Source organism: Bos mutus, chromosome 1 (assembly GCF_027580195.1).
Source record: "Bos mutus isolate GX-2022 chromosome 1, NWIPB_WYAK_1.1, whole genome shotgun sequence".
Lineage (NCBI taxonomy): Eukaryota > Metazoa > Chordata > Mammalia > Artiodactyla > Bovidae > Bos > Bos mutus.
Window position 1 is genome coordinate 102035621 of NC_091617.1, and position 16924 is coordinate 102052544.

Below are 16924 nucleotides of genomic sequence, written 5' to 3' on the forward strand. Positions count from 1 at the left end.
TGCTGCTGCTGCTCAGTCACTTCAGTTGTGTCTGACTCTGTGCAACCCCAGAGATGGCAGCCCATCAGGCTCCCCCATCCCTGGGTTTCTCCAGGCAAGAACACTGGAGTGGGTTGCCATTTCCTTCTCCAATGTATGAAAGTGAAAAGTGAAAGTGAAGTCGCTCAGTCGTGTCTGACTCTTAGTGACCCCATGGACTGTAGCCTACCAGACCCCGCTGTCCATGGGATCTTCCAGGCAAGAGTACTGGAGTGGGGTGCCATTGTTGTTTAGTCTCCATATAATCAGTTTTTTCTTGTTTTTCTTTCTGTGGCTAATTTCTAGGTTCTACCATTGTGGTTAGAAAAGAAGCTTGAAATAATTTCTATTAAATTTGTTGAGTCTTGTTCTGTGTCCTTATGTGTGCTCTGTCCTAGAGAATGTTCCTTATGCACTTGAAAAGAATATGTATTCCTTTTTTTTTTTTTTTTGGATGTGGTTTCCTGTAGATATTGATTATATTAACTGTTCTATTATGTCATTTTGGATTTCTGTTGCCTCATTCATTTTCTGTCTGGATGATCTGTCCATTGATGTCAGTGAGAACCAATGTCTCCTACTATTGTATTACTATCAATTTATTTCTTTATGTTTGTTAGTATTTGTTTTATGTATTTTGGTGTTCCTATATTGTGTGCATGTAGTTTAATGGGTGTAATATCCTCTTCTTATATTGATCCATTTATCTTTGTATATTGTCCTTTTTCTTTATGGACTTTAAGTCTATTTTGTCTGATGTGACTATTGCTACTTACTCTTTATTGTTTTTCCATTTGTATGAAATATATTTTTCCATTCCCTGACTTTCAAACTATGTGTGTCTTTTACCCTAGTGTGGATCTCTTTTAGGCAATATATTGCAGGTTCTTTTTCTTTTTAATTTAACCTGTCACTCTTTCTTTTTTGATTGGAACACTTTCTCCATTGGTATTCAAAGAAATTATCAATAAATATGTATTTATTGCCACTTTAAATCTTGTTTTCCAATTGATTTTTTAGTTCTTCTTTGTTCCTTGCTTCTACTTTTTGTTTTGTGGTTTGATGATTTTCATTTGTATTTTGCCTGAGTTCCTTTCTTTTTGGTTTCTATGACTCTATGTATGTTTTTGATTTGTTGTTATTCCACTTTTCAAATGTTAACCCATAAATAGATGTACTTTCTCTTCATCTGATAATTATGTGAATTCAAACACATTCTAAAATATCTACATTTTTTAAACTCCCCTCCTCCAAATTTTGTAATTTTAATGTACTATTTTATATTTCCATGTAATCCTGCTGGGTGTAGTATCCTAAGTTACAGGTTTTTCTCTTTATGGATATTGAATATATTATGCCACTCCCTTCTGGCCTGTAAAGGTTCTGTGGAGAAATCAGCTGATAACCTTATGGGGTTCCTTTACAATTTTGGTTTTCTTTCTGCCTTTGGAATCCTCTGTTTATCTTTAACTTGTGCAATTTTATTTATGATGTCTTGCTATGGGTTTGTAGGGTTCATCTTTTTGAGACTCTCTGGACTCCTTGTAGCTGGGTATCTATTTAGCTCAATATATTTCTCTCATCAACTGAGTTGACATTTTGATTGATTCCTCTTTTTAGTTTCCAGGTCCTTGGTACAATGATCTGCACTTCCATTGATAACCTTTCTTAATTCCTTTAGCATTTTGTTACCTCCTTTGGAATTAAGGGTCTAGTAGACTGGAGTTGTCTGTTTTGTTTGTTATTCTAGGAGATTTCTCTTGTTCTTTTAATTGAGAGTGGTTCCTCTAACTTTTCAATTTATTTAAATATCTCTGATTCTATGAATTTAGTAGAAACAGTTATCCACAGTTGTCATGAAGGGCTGTTTTACTTTTTCTGAGAGCGTCCCTGACTAGACTTTGTGAGTCCAATATTTTGGTGCAAGGGCTATTTTAGATAAGAATGCCTGAAATGTCTTTCCTTTGAATGTGTTGGATGTTTTCCCCTTTATAAGGGGAATGTTTTTGGTGTTGTGGTGACCAAAACCTGAACTGGATGTTGGGCAGGGTTTCCTCTTTGCTCTGTGGCTGTCACAGATTTATTGGGAACAGAGTCTGTGCCTCAGTTACTAGAGTATAAGCCCCCAAGTCTGGTTCTAAGTGCTCTAATCAAAGTGCTTTCACTGTAAAGAAGCTGTGGCATGTGATAAGCTGTGGCATATCACATGTCTCAGGGTGTGTCCACAGAGACATTCACATGTGAATGTCTATGTCTACTATGATGCTACCCACCATTTGCTGTGTGTGCCAATAATATCCCCTGCTGCTGGCTCTGCTCCTGGACCCACCTATGCTGAGGAAGCGCTAACGATGGACTGGAATGTCAGCCGCATCCTCAGCACATGTACAGTCCCAAAGCTGACTGCCAGCAAGCCACATCCCAGCATGAACAGGGTCACAGTGTGGCTCCTATGGCAGACCTGTGCTCTGTCCTGTGTGTGCCAGCAGTAGTGCCCCTGATCACACTCCAGGCCCTTTGAGCTCTCTTTGCATAGCCAAACCAAGTTCTTTCTCTGGTTTCTGTCCACAGAGCCTAAGTTTCAGTACCCAGCCTCTGCATGTACTAGTAGGCACACATCTCCAACTGAGAAGTTCAGTAATGTGGCACACATCAGCACTGATCCTTCTTTACACTGCTTGACAGCAAGCCAGAACCTGTACTCTCCCCTTGAGCAAACTCCAGGCCATTCTCACACCCTCTCTGTCCTGAAAGAATTCAGGGATTGAGGGTTATAAATATAAAATCAGCCAGACTCCTTGGGTATGTATGTTTGGGGGGGTAGTGCCCTCAAAATATTTAGATAATGGGGATCCTATTTCTCAGAGGTTTTTCTTCCAGAATAAAATAATAATAAAAAATAATAAATAATTTAAAAAAATAATAATAACTTTCAAGTACCTTAAACAGCTTATAGCTCAAACAGCTCAATTTACACCATTCCCAAGCTAATCCCAGCCTATTCCAAGATAACAGCTTAGTCCTGGAGGAGCCAGGCCAAAGGCTTTTTCAGCCAGTTTCAAGAGAATAGCCTCTGTTCAAAGGGATGTATCAAAGACTGAATCAGCACAGTTTCAGTGAAGCAACCCCTATTCATGAAGGAGTGGGCCAAATGCAAACCAGAATTTTTGAAATAGCCTGATTTAAAAATCAGGCTGAAGTGCCAAACAAATACTAGCATATGAAACAAGGTCTTAACCAGAAATCAGGAACTCTAAAGTAGATCTCAAATAAAGCCTAGTGAGTGAGTGAAGTGAGTGAAGTCGTTCAGTTGTGTCTGACTCTTTGCGACCCCATGGACTGCAGCCTACCAGGCTCCTCTGTCCATGGGATTCTCCAGGCAAGAGTACTGGAGTGGGTTGCCATTTCCTTCTCCAGGGGATCTTCCTGACCCAGGTATTGAATCCGGGTCTCCCGCATTCCAGGCAGATGCTTTAACCTCTGAGCCACCAGGGAAGCCCTCTAAATAAAGCCTAGGGAGCTTCAAATGCAAAGAGGATGTGAGCTCAGATCCAGGAGAAAGGTGTACCTTCAAACACTAGGGTCAGCAAGAAAAGCATTCAGTAACAATTGACTCAGTTGTGGATACTGCACCTTTTGCTTACCATCCCCAGAGCCTCCGGGAATCATGTTTCTCGTTTCCCTACAGGCCACCAAAATGTCAACCTGAAGTAAATAGATGGCCAGGTATTTCTTCAGCAAGGTTTTTTTTTTTTTAGAATCAGCAGAGAATTTCAATTCAGTGTCTATGGCAAATTACATGTATGTCTCCACCCAGCAAGGGAATGAGCATGCCTCTGTAGAGAGGGAAAGAAAATGGGGAAAGCTATAATAAATAAAGAGTCCATGACCTTTCACTGGCTATGTCCCTGCCAGGAAAGAAGAGAAATCTTTCTTTTCCCTATTGGGCTCTATATCATTGCAGAATGTGGGAGCCTAATTCAGTCTTCCAACTCTTTAATTGAGGTTTCTGTTTATTGTGTGTGTTTGTGTGTGTGTGTGTGTGTGTGTGTTTTAACAATGTGAATCTGCCTGTACTTGGGCTATCTTTAATGTTTGCCCTAGCTACAAATGCCAGTCTTTAAATTCCTGTAGTGTGAGGAGTGGATTATTTTTATTTCTTCCTCTACTGACTTCTCTGACTGTGCTCTGTCACTCAGTTGTGTCTGATTCTGTAGCCCCATGGACTGTAGCCCATCAGGCTCCTCTGTCCATGGAATTTTCCAGGCAAGAATATTGGAGTAGTTTGACATTTTCTGCTCCAGGGGATCTTTCTGACCTAGGGATTGAACCCATGTCTCTTGCATGTCCTGCCTTGGCAGGTGAATTCTTTACTACTGCGCTACCTGGGAAGCCCTCCCCTATTGACTTTGAGCTCTCTTACGTACTGCTCCTAAGAAAGGATCTAGGTTGGACATAGCTTTTCTTCCAAGGAGCATGCGTCTTTTAATTTCATGGCTGCAGTCGCCATCTGCAGTGATAAGTCCAACCTAGACAGCATATTAAAAAGCAGAAACATTTCTCTGCCAACAGAGGTCCAGCTAGTCAAAGCTATGGTTTATCCAGTAGTCATATATGGGTGTGAGAGCTGGACCATAAAGAAAGCTGAGTGCCGAAGAACTGATGTGCTTGAACTGTGGTATTGGAGAAGACTCTCTTGAGAGTCCCTTGGACTGCAAGGAGATCCAACCAGTCAATCTTAAAGGAAATTAGTCCTGAATATTCATTGGAAGGACTGATGTTGAAGCTGAAATTCTAACACTTTGGCCACCTGATTCAAAGAACTGACTCATTCGAAAAGATCCTAATGATGGGAAAGATTGAAGGCAGGAGGAGAAGGGGATGACAGAGGATGAGATGGTTGGATGGCATCAACAACACAATGGACATGAGTTTGAGTAAACTGCAGGAGTTGGTGATGGACAGGGAAGGCTGGAGTACTGCAGTCCATGGGCTCGCAAAGAGCTGGACATGACTGAGGGACTGAACTGAGTTGAACTAAACTGAAGAAAGGGTCTGTGTCTTATAATTCTGTCAACTAGAGCTCTGTTGGTATAGTGGAGGGGGAACATTTCATTTCACATTCTTATGATTAAATGTCTCTGGACTTTGACCTTAATAATGTTCCTTCCCTCCATGTCCCTATTATGAGACAGAAAATGCTAGAAGGGTTGAATTGAAAGTGTTATTATTTCTCCGGGGAGATTAAGGCTCTAGTGAAGTCTTTTCCCCTAGGGAGTAGGCCTTTGTTATGGCAACTTCAGTGGATGTATTTTAAAGTGCTTTATTTTCCCCCCTTCCCCTGCTGAGACTCTAGAGGATATTAGTTAGTTAGTGTTAGTCGCTCAGTCATGCCCGACTCTTTGCGACCCCATGGACTGCTGTCCACCAGGCTCCTTGTCCATGAGATTTTCCAGGCAAGGATACTGGAGTGGGTTGCCATTTCCTTCTCCAGGGGATCTTCCCAACCCAGGGATCGAACCCGGGCCTCCTGCACTGCAGGCACATTCTTTACCAACTGAGCTACAAGGGAAGACCCTCTAGAGGATATTACTTTGGCTTTTTATTGTGGGAACATGATGTGGTTCTTGGAGGTAAAAAAACTATGAGGCTGTAGCAGTCCCAGTTAAGACTGGACCCCAGTAATTCCTCAGTCTCATGTGAATCTACACTCAGCCTCCAGCAAATCATTAAAATAACATTTATGTTTTTTATGTTTGCTCCAGGTAAACAGATTTGGGTTGTGACTCTCAGGATCCACATGTTTGTTCAGATTTTCAAGTGGTTGCTTGCCCTTTGTTCTCTGATGAATCAAAAGTCATTAGTTTTCGGTTTTTTTCCAACTATGTTTGGTTGTAAGAACAAGAAAGACAGTTTCAAAGGTCTTTACTTGTTGGAGCTAATACTGGAAGTCATATTTGACTACATTGTAAACACCCAGTTCTCTCTGTCAAACCCACTTTCTAAGAGTCATTCTGTCTCCTGCAGTTAACCCTAAATAATTAAATAGGTAACTGATATAAACTCTGCAAATATCTAAATGAGAAATGACACTCTTTTTCTTCTTTCCTTCCTTTTTTCTTGTTTCTGTTTTTCTGTCATTTTCTATCTTCAGAAAATGACAGGGTATTCCAAAAAAGAAATAAAAACATAATTCAGATTTCTTTTGGACTTAAAATATGAAAGGATAAATACAAGTAAAGAAATAATTATTTTTCATTGTTCTGGTGAAATATGTGTGTGTGCTCAGTCGTGTCTGACTCTTTGCAACCCTGTGGACTATATCCCACCAGGCTTCTCTATTTAAGAAATTTTATGGGCAAGAATACTGGAGTGGGTTGCTATTTCCTTCCTCAGGGGATCCTCCTGACACAGAGATCGAACCTGCATCACTTGCATCTCCTGTGTTATCAGGCAGATTCTTTACCACTAGCGCCAGTGGTGAAATAATATGTATGAATTTAATGCTAGTAAAAATAGCACTCAGTGTATTGGCTAATATTCCACAGGATAAGTACCACCAAATGTGGTGATTTACAAAGGAACGTTTCCTTGCTAATCTGACTACTTCCAGGAATTTATAGGTGAGAATATTCAGGGTGCCTCAAAGCAGAATTAAAAACACCAGTCCCTATCAAATAATTTTAAAAGCTTGAAAGTGAAGTCTCTCAGTTGTGTCCAACTCTTTGTGAGCCCCATGGACTGTAGCCTACCAGGCTTCTCTGTCCATGGGATTTTCCAGGCAAGAGTACTGGAGTGGGTTGCCATTTCCTTCTCCAGGGGATCTTCCTGACCCAGGGATCGAACCCAGGTCTCCAGCATTGCAGGCAGATGCTTTACCCTCTGAGCCACCAGGGAAGCCCTTAAAAGCTTGAAGCTTCCTATAAAACTTCAAGCTAGCATTTAAATAAATTAGTATTGCTGACCTTCTGAGGATAAAAATTAAGACCTAGAAAGAGTATCTATGATGTAAACAGTAACCATATCTATGATGAATATGTGTTTTACTCGTTAAAATATGGAGGTAAAATAAATTTTAGAAGTTTACTTTCCTATATTTCTATATAATTAACTTCAGTTATTCAATTGTTTGCTTAATGAAGGAGGAAAGGAATAGGCCGAGCTGACTCCATCTTGAAAAAGAAGGAAACTCCATCTTACATTCCCAGTGAATTTTGGACTATATGCCTGCTTGCACTTTCACTGAACTTTGGGCTATGTTCCTGGTAGCCATGGAGACAACATACTTACAGCTGAACTGGCCTCTCAGACTGATAAACACAAGATTCCATATCAAGATTTCCTGTCCCCAAAAAGAATGTAATAATCCCCTATGCAGTCAATCACCTTTGTAATCTTTATGGCACCCATTGGTGTAGGCTACAATGTATAACCAGCTGACCCTTCTGATTATGAATCATGGCTGTAACCTGATTGTATCTCCCTTTAACATTTTCCAGGCTAGGTTTAAGGAATCTGGGGATGTGGGCTTGAGCAGTACACTTAAGGTATATAAGGTTTTCATAAAAGTCAGTCAGGGTCCCTGGCTAAAGAGGAAACTCTGCCTCGGATCTGCCCATGTAATAATAAACTGCACTCCACTGTCCACACTGTCCTTCTGAGTGAGCTTGTTCCCCAGAGCGTTTGGCTATAACATTTGGTGCATTGGCCAGGAAACTCATCACTTTGAGGAGACAGTTCCCATTTGGGGCTCCTCCGAGGCCTCATAGCTCAGATCTTCTAGAGGGTGGGAGGCATCTCGTCCTTCTGGAAAGATTCAGTTTCTTGACACCTGGACCTTCCATGTTAAGTGGCAGTGGATGGCAGCAGGGGAATTGAGCACTCAGGTAAGGAAGGTTCCCACCCTGCAGGGTGGAAGAGAGGGCCTGATCAACCCCCTGGGGTGGAGTAGGGGATGTACAGACTGTAAATGTCACAAGGGAGTTAGTGGAGGTAGTGTCTGCACCATATCGGGCTAAATTTGTCAGGTGGTCATGAGAAGACTTTTGGGGGGAAGAAACTTGGTCTTTGTGTGCTCATATTCTGCCTTCCCCTAGACGGGGTCCCATCTGCTGTGGAATTCTTAATCTCCCTAGAATTGTCAAGCTAGAAGGAGGGGGATACATAAGCGAGTATAAATTGACTTTTCCAGAGATGACCTGGACCTGGGATATTTAACCCATCTGTGTTTTCATCTACATCTGATCAAGCCTACCAAGGCAAAAGAGACTTTAAAAGTCAAGAGAGAAACAGTCTTGTACCACGTGTCATTCTGGTTCGGCCATGCCAACTGGCAGGTGAAGACATGCCAGTCCCCCTTCTCCCTTGGGGATCTGGCAGGTAGGGCTCTTCTCACCCCAGTTAAGAAGGAGGTGGAATGGCAATTTAAATGTTTAATTGAGTGGGAATATCAGAAGCACATAGGGTACCAAGAACTTTGTAGACAGAATAAAAAGGAAAAGTATAAGAAAGTCTGAGAAGATAAGCTAGATGGGAGAAAATGAATCTAAGGCAGATCTACTGGAGTATAGGATTAAAAATTTTAAGAAGGAATGGCACCCCACTCCAGTACTCTTGCCTGGAAAATCCCATGGACGGAGGAGCCTGGTGGGCTGAAGTCCATGGGGTCGAGAAGAGTCGGACATGATTGAGCGACTGCACTTTCACTTTTCACTTTCATGCATTGGAGAAGGAAATGGCAACCCACTCCAGTGTTCTTGCCTTGAAAATCCCAGGGGCGGGGGAGCCTGGTGGGCTGCGGTCTATGGGGTCGCACAGAGTCGGACACGACTGAGGCGACTTAGCATGAGGTGAAAGAGATCAGTCCTGGGTGTTCTTTGGAAGGAATGATGCTAAAGCTGAAACTCCAGTATTTTGGCCACTTCATGCGAAGAGTTTACTCATTGGAAAAGACTCTGATGCTGGGAGGGATTGGGGACAGGAGGAGAAGGGGACGACAGAGGATGAGATGGCTGGATGGCATCACTGACTCAATGGACAAGAGTTTGGGTGAACTCTGGGAGTTGGTGATGGACAGGGAGGCCTGGTATGCTGCAATTCATGGGATCACAAAGAGTCGGATATGACTGAGGGACTGAACTGAACTGAACTGATGGGGTGAAGATGATGCTTAAATGCCTCTGCATACTCTGTGAGGTCAAATGTCCCTCTATGGGAGTAGGATGGAGAAGGCAATGACAACCTGCTCCAAGTACTCTTGCCTTGAAAATCCCATGGATGGAGGAGCCTGGTGGGCTCCAGTCCATGGGGTCGCTGAGAGTCAGACATGACTGAGTGGCTTCACTTTCACTTTTCACTTTCATACATTGGAGAAGGAAATGGCAATCCACTCCAGTGTTCTTGCCTGGAGAATCCCAAGGGCAGGGGAGCCTGGTGGGCTGCCATCTCCTGGGTCGCACAGAGTCAGAAATGACTGGAGCGACTTAGCAGCAGCAGCATGGGAGTAGAATGACCACCAGAAGGTACCATGAACTTAAAAATAGTGGAAACAATCTGTACAGTAGTCACAGGAGAGAGAGCTGGGGCCAATACTGTGGAAAGCCCTCTACAAGAAGGCCCAGGGCCACCCTGCAACCAAACCAATGCACCTGATGCCAGGAGTTTGGTCATTAGAAAAATGAATGCCTCCAAAATAACAGGGAAAAAGAGTTGGCATTGGCTGTTATATGGCTGGCTGGACTAAAGACTGAGTAGGGGTGCCAAGGCTGGAAGACACAAGGTCTCTGAAAGCCCATGGTGAAACTAAAAGCAGGGGACCAAATTATTATTTTTTTTTTTTTCATTCTTCCAATTTTATTTTATTTTTAAACTTTACATAATTGTATTAGTTTTGCCAAATATCAAAATGAATCCGCCACAGGTATACATGTGATCCCCATCCCGAACCCTCCTCCCTCCTCCCTCCCCATACCATCCCTCTGGGCCGTCCCAGTGCACCAGCCCCAAGCATCCAGCATCATGCATCGAACCTGGACTGGCAACTCGTTTCCTACATGATATTTTACATGTTTCATTGCCATTCTCCCAAATCTTCCCACCCTCTCCCTCTCCCACAGAGTCCATAAGACTGTTCTATACATCAGTGTCTCTTTTGCTGTCTCGTACACCGGGTTATTGTTACCATCTTTCTAAATTCCATATATGTGCGTTAGTATACTGTAGGGGACCAAATTATTGACTTTATGGTGGACACTGGAGCAAAAATGTCAGTGGTGACTGAATCAGTAACACCCCTCTCAATAAAGGCCACTGCCATAGAAGATGTAACCAGAGAAAAGCTGATCAGACTATTCTGTTTACCCCAGAAATGCCAGATGGGGGGACATCAAGTGACTCATGAATTCCTGTATATTCCTGAATGCCCAATATCTCTGTTGGGGAGAGACTTGTTGTCTAAATTGGGGGTACAAGTGACCTTTTACCCCCCAAGAAAGACCCACTCTCCAGGTGGGCTCAACTACCTATTTATTCTCCCTCTCCATAACTCCTCAATATTAATGGAGGTTAAGTGACCCTATGAAAGGAAATCCGTATGGATTAGACAGCCTAGGGAGGGAACTAATCTGATGATTCCCTGAGGTTTGGGTGAAAGATACTCCCTCCCCTCCTCCCATCCCCCCGCCTCCTCCACCCCTGGCTTGTCATACATCAAACTCCAGTGGTAATAGAACTCAAACTCAGTGTCACCCCAATCAGAAAATGTCAGTACCCACTGCCACTAGAGGCTCGAGTTGGCATTTTGCCACACGTAAACAAACTGAAACAGGTGAGCATCCTGATTGTAGGCCAGTCAGCCTGGAACACACCAGTCAAGAAAAAAAAAGGGGGATAGGACTATAGACCTACGCAGGACTTCGAACTGGTCAACCAGGCCACCGTGACTCTGCATCCCACCGTTTCTAACCCCTATACTTTACTTAGTCTCCTCCCACCGAGTGCTAAGATCTATACTTGTTTATTTTTTATTTTTATTATTACTTTTTTTTTTACTTTACAATATTGTATTTGTTTTGCCATACATCAACATGAATCTGCCACGGGTGTACACGTGTTCCCAATCCTGAACCCCCCTCCCACCTTCCTCCCCATACCATCCCTCTGGGTCATCCCAGTGCACCAGTCCCAAGCATTCTGTATCCTGCATCGAACCTGGACTGGTGATTCGTTTCTTATGTGATATTATATGTGTTTCAATACCATTCTCCCAAATCATCCCACCCTCTCCCTCTCCCACAGAGTCCAAGAGACTGTTCTATACATATACTTGTTTAGATCCCAAGGATGCCTTTTTCTGTATACACCTCATTCTGGTGTCTCAACCCCTTTTTGCTTTTGAATGGGAAGACCCAGCAGGGGGCACCAAACAACAGCTCACCTGGACTGGCCTCCCACAAGGATTTAAGAATTCCCCAACCATCTTTGGGGAAGACTTGGCTTCCAACTTGGAATCATTCCAGCCAGAGAAGTTTAGATTCTTGTTGCTATAATATGTGGATGACTTGCTGTTGGCTGCCAAGAATGGGGAAGACTGCTGGGAAGGGACCAAGGCTTTGGTAGAGCTGTTGATAGAGTCCAGCTACTGAGTCTCAAAAAAGAAGGCACAGATCTGCAAAGAGGAGGTAAGATAATTTGGGGTTTGTTATGAGAGGAGGCACGAGGTTGTTAGACCATTCCAGAAAAAAGGTCATTTTGAGAATCCCACAACCAAGAACCAGATGACAGGTCTAAGAGTTCTTGGGAGCCACTGGGCTTTGTAGGATTTGGATTCTGGGCTATTCCCAGATGGCCCAGCCATTATTTGAACTCCTAACCAGAACAGGAGATTCAGTAAATTGGACTGAGAGACATCAACAGGCCTTTGAGGAACTAAAGCTGGCAATTATGTCAGCACCTGCCTTGAGCCTACCAGACCTTGCTAAGCCATTTACTCTTAACTTGAAAAGGACAAGGTGGCTCTGGGAGTGTTACCAGACTATGGGGACATGGAACAGACCTGTGGCTTATCTCTCGAAACTGCTGAACAATGTTGCCACCAGGTGGCCAGGATGCTTACAGGCAGTTGCTGCAGTTGCCTTACTGATATGGGAGGCAACCAAGCTGAATTTGGGGCAAGATATGATCATAAAAGTCTCCCATGAGGTCAATACTCTCCTGTGAGGGGACCCTCATAAATGGTTGTAAACATCCTGTACTACTCAATACCAGGGATTGTTATGTGAGAACCCCCATGTTACTATTGAGCCTTGTCAGTCCCTGAATCCAGCCACTCTCCTTCCTGTGGGAGAAGGTGGGCCTTCACATGATTGTAAGGAAAGCCTAGAAGTTTATGCCAGCAGACTTGACTTAAGAGACCAGCCAATCCCAGACTCAGATTGGGTCCTGTACATCAATGACACCAGCCTGGTGAAACAAGGACAGCGACTGTTGTAATATGCAAGTCATGGAAGAAACCATCGTTGAGGCTAGCTCTCTGCCATCACACTGGTCTGCTCAATGGGTGAACTATATGCTCTAATTCAGGCCCTCCAGCTGTCAAAAGGTAAGAAGACAAACATTTACACAGACTCCTGGTATGCTTTTGCTACTTTACTTGTACATTGGGCTTTATATAGACAGGTCTTCTAACAGGCAACAGAAAAGACATTAAAAACAAGGAAGAAATCTTAATTCTATTAGATGCTATATGGGAACCTGAAAAGGTAGCAGTGATGAATTGTCAGGGTCACCAAAAGGAAAACACCCCACAAGCACAGGGAAACTGGCTAGCAGATAAAGCCACAAAATATGCGGCTGAGAAATTTGGGGCTGCTGGTGGGGGATCTATCAGAACCTTTGTACTCTCAAAAATGCCTGAGTTAACTTTGACTCTCCCACAGTATACCCTGGCCCAAGACCAGCTGTGATGCAGAAAGGGCCACCAAAAATGAAAAAGGTTGGTGGGAACTGCTGGATGGCAGGTTACTGGTACCCAAGGCATTAGACCCTACACTGGTGTCTCAGGTTCACCAGGCAACCAACTTGGGACATGACAAAATGGAAGAATTAATTTGAAAATATTTAATTCCACAACTTTCTTCCTTATGTAGAAAGGAATCCTGGAACTGTTCTGCTTGCTCACGGGTAAATGCTGCCCTTGGACACAAACAAAAACTTTCAATAATACAGTTAAAAGACACTCTACCCTGTGAACATTTATAAGTGGACTTTACTGAGATGAAACTCTGCCAACACTATCATTATTTACTGGTCATGGTATGTACCTTCTCAGGATGGGTTGAGGCCTTCCCCACATGAACTGAAAAAGCAAATTAATTGTCTCGCTGTCTGCTTCGAGAAATAATCCCCAGAGTCAGGTTCCCAGCCAGTATAGGATCAGACAACAGCCCTGCCTTTGTAGCTGACTTAATTCAACAGGTATGTAAAGCTCTAACTATCAAGTGGAAATGACAAATGGCATATAGGCCTCAGAGTTCCAGAATGGTGGAAAGACAACTGAACTCTTTAAAAGACACTTTCAAAATGGAACATAAAGACTTGTTGTTCATGGATGGACTTGCTTCCAGAAGCCTTACTCAAATTAAGGGTAACCCTGTGTTCCCATCGTTATTCTCCTTATGAAATTGTCTATGGGAGGTCCGTTCCCATAGTAAGACAGGTGTGGGCAAATTTGCCACAGGTAAGGGGGGATGGGATTTCACAGCAGATGGAACAACTGGGTAAGATAATAAATCAGGTAACTAAGTTTGTACAAGAAAGGGTGCCATTCCCCCTTGGGGAACAGATTCATGAATTTGTATGTGGTAATCAGGTGTGGGTCAAGGACTAGAAACACGACTCCTTGGCCTCACATGGTAAGGTCCACATACTGTTGTTCTAACCACCCCATGGAAGTTTTAACTGCCATGTTACAGGTGTTACTCCCTGGGTCCACCACATAAGGGTGAAGAGAGCATACCACACAGACCCAGAGGACACCAAGTGGATTGCACAAAAGGACCCCACTGATCCCTGTGAAACCAAGATCATCTTAAAGAAGTAGAGATGGAGCTCTACAATCAACTGCTGCTTCAAGGACTTGACTGTATTCTCTTGAGACTAGCTATAGTTTCAGCACAAGACAACACTTTCATTTCATGACACACTCCTATGCTGACTTCCATAAAAAAATCTAACTGCTGGGTATGTGGAGTCATGCCTATGTCTGTCATGGATACACTCCTGTGGCGGGTATCACATCTATGGAGGGGTGATATACCTACCTTATGTGATTTCTTGCATCAGGCAGAACAACAAAAATAAAGTATATAAACTGTAATCACAGGAGCCACTACCCATTCAGTTCAGTTCAGTCGCTCAGTCACGCCTGACTCTTTGCGACCCCATGAACCACAGCACGCCAGGCCTCCCTGTCCATAACAAATTACCAGAGTCCACCCAAACCCATGTCCACTGAGTCAGTGATGACATGAACCATCTCATCCTCTGTCATCCCCTTCTCCTCCTACCCTCAATTTTTCCCAGCATCAGGGTTTTTTCAAATGAGTCAGCTCTTCACATCAGGTGGCTAAAGTATTGGAGTTTCAGCTTCAACATCAGTCCTTACAGTGAACACCCAGAACTGATCTCCTTTAGGATGGATTGGTTGGATCTCCTTGCAGTCCAAGGGACTCTCAAGAGTCTTCTCCAACATGACAGTTCAAAAGCATCAATTCTTCTGAGCTCAGCTTTCTTTATAGTCCAACTCTCACATCCATACATGACTACTGAAAAAACCATAGCCTTGACTAGACTTACCTTTGTTGACAAAGTAATGTCTCTGCTTTTGACTATGATATCTAGGTTGGTCATAACTTTCCTTCCAAGGAGTAAGTGTGTTTTAATTTCATGGCTGCGATCACCATCTGCAGTGATTTTGGAGCCCAGAAAAATAGGCAGCCACTGTTCCCACTGGTTCCCCATCTATTTGCCATGAAGTGATGGGACCCTTGGACTGAAAGGAGCTCCAACCAGTCCATTCTGAAGGAGATCAGCCCTGGGATTTCTTTGGAAGGAATGATGCTAAAGCTGAAACTCTAGTACTTTGGACACCTCATGCAAAGAGTTGACTCACTGGGAAAGATTCTGATGCTGGGAGGGAATGGGGGCAGGCGGAGAAGGGGACGACAGAAGATGAGATGGCTGGATGGCATCACTGACTCGATGGACGTGAGTCTGGGTGAACTCTGGGGAGTTGGTGATGGACAGGGAGGCCTGGCGTGCTGTGATTCATGGGGTCGCAAAGAGTCAGACACGACTGAGCAACTGAACTGAACTGATGGGACCAGATGCCATGATCTTAGTTTTCTGAGTGTTGAGCTTTAAGCCAACTTTTTCACTCTCCTCTTTCACTTTCATCAAGAGGCTCTTTAGTTCTTCTTCACTTTCTACCATAAGGGTGGTTTCATCTGCATATCTGAGGTTATTGATATTTCTCCAGGCAATCTTGAGTCCAGCTTGTGCTTCTTCCAGCCCAGCGTTTCTCATGATGTACTCTGCATAGAAGTTAAATAAGCACAGTGACAATATACAGCCTTGACGTACTCCTTTTCCTATTTGGAACCAGTCTGTTGTTCCATGTCCAGTTCTAACTGTTGCTTCCTGACCTGCAAACAGGTTTCTCAAGAGGCAGGTCAGGTAGTCTGGTATTCCCATCTCTTTCAGAATTGTCCACAGTTTATTGTGATCCACACAGTCAAAGGCTTTGACTAGTCAATAAGGCAGAAATGGATGTTTTTTCTGGTACTCTTTTGCTTTTTTGATGACCCAGCAGATGTTGGCAATTTGGTCTCTGGTTCCTCTGCCTTTTCTAAAACCAGCTTGAACATCTGGAAGTTCACCATTCACGTCTTGCTGAAGCCTGGCTTGGAGAATTTTAAGCATCACTTTACTAGCATGTGAGATGAGTGCAATTGTGCAGTAGTTTGAGCATTCTTTGGTACTGCCTTTCTTTGGGATTGGAATGAAATCTGACCTTTTCCAGTCCTGTTGCCACTGCTGAGTTTTCCAAATTTGCTGGCATACTGAGTGCAGCACTTTCACAGCATCATCTTTCAGGATTTGAAATAGCTCAACTGGAATTGCGTCACCTCCACTAACTTTGTTAGTAGTGATACTTCCTAAGGCCCATTTGACTTCACATTCCAGGATGTCTGGCTCTAGGCGAGCGATCACACCATCGTGATTATCTGGGTCATGAAGATCATTTTTGTATAGTTCTTCTGTGTATTCTTGCAACCTCTTCTTAATATCTTCTGCGTCTGTTAGGTCCCTACCATTTCTATCCTTTATTGAGCCTGTCTTTGCATGAAATGTTCCCTTGGTATCTCTACTTTTCTTGAGGAGATCTCTAGTCTTTCTCGTTCAATTGTTTTCCTTTTTCTTTGCATTGATCGCTGAGGAAGGCTTTCTTATCTCTCCTTGCTATTCTTTGGAATTCTACAATCAAATGGGTATTTCTTTCCATTTCTCCTTTGCTTTTTGCTTCTCTTCTTTTCACAGCTATTTGTAAGACCTCCTCAGATAGCCATTTTGCTTTTTTTGCATTTCTTTTTCTTGGGGATGGTCTTGATTCCTGTCTCCTATACAGTGTCACAAACCTCTGTCCATAGTTCATCAGGCACTATGTCTATCTGATCTAGTCCCTTAAATCTGTTTCTCACTTCCACTGTATATTCATGAGGGATTTGATTTAGGTTATACCTGAATCGTCTAATGTTTTTCTCCACTTTCTTCAATTTCAGTCTGATGGCAATAAGGAATTCATGATATGAGCCACAGTCAGCTCCCAGTGTTGTTTTTGTTGACTGTA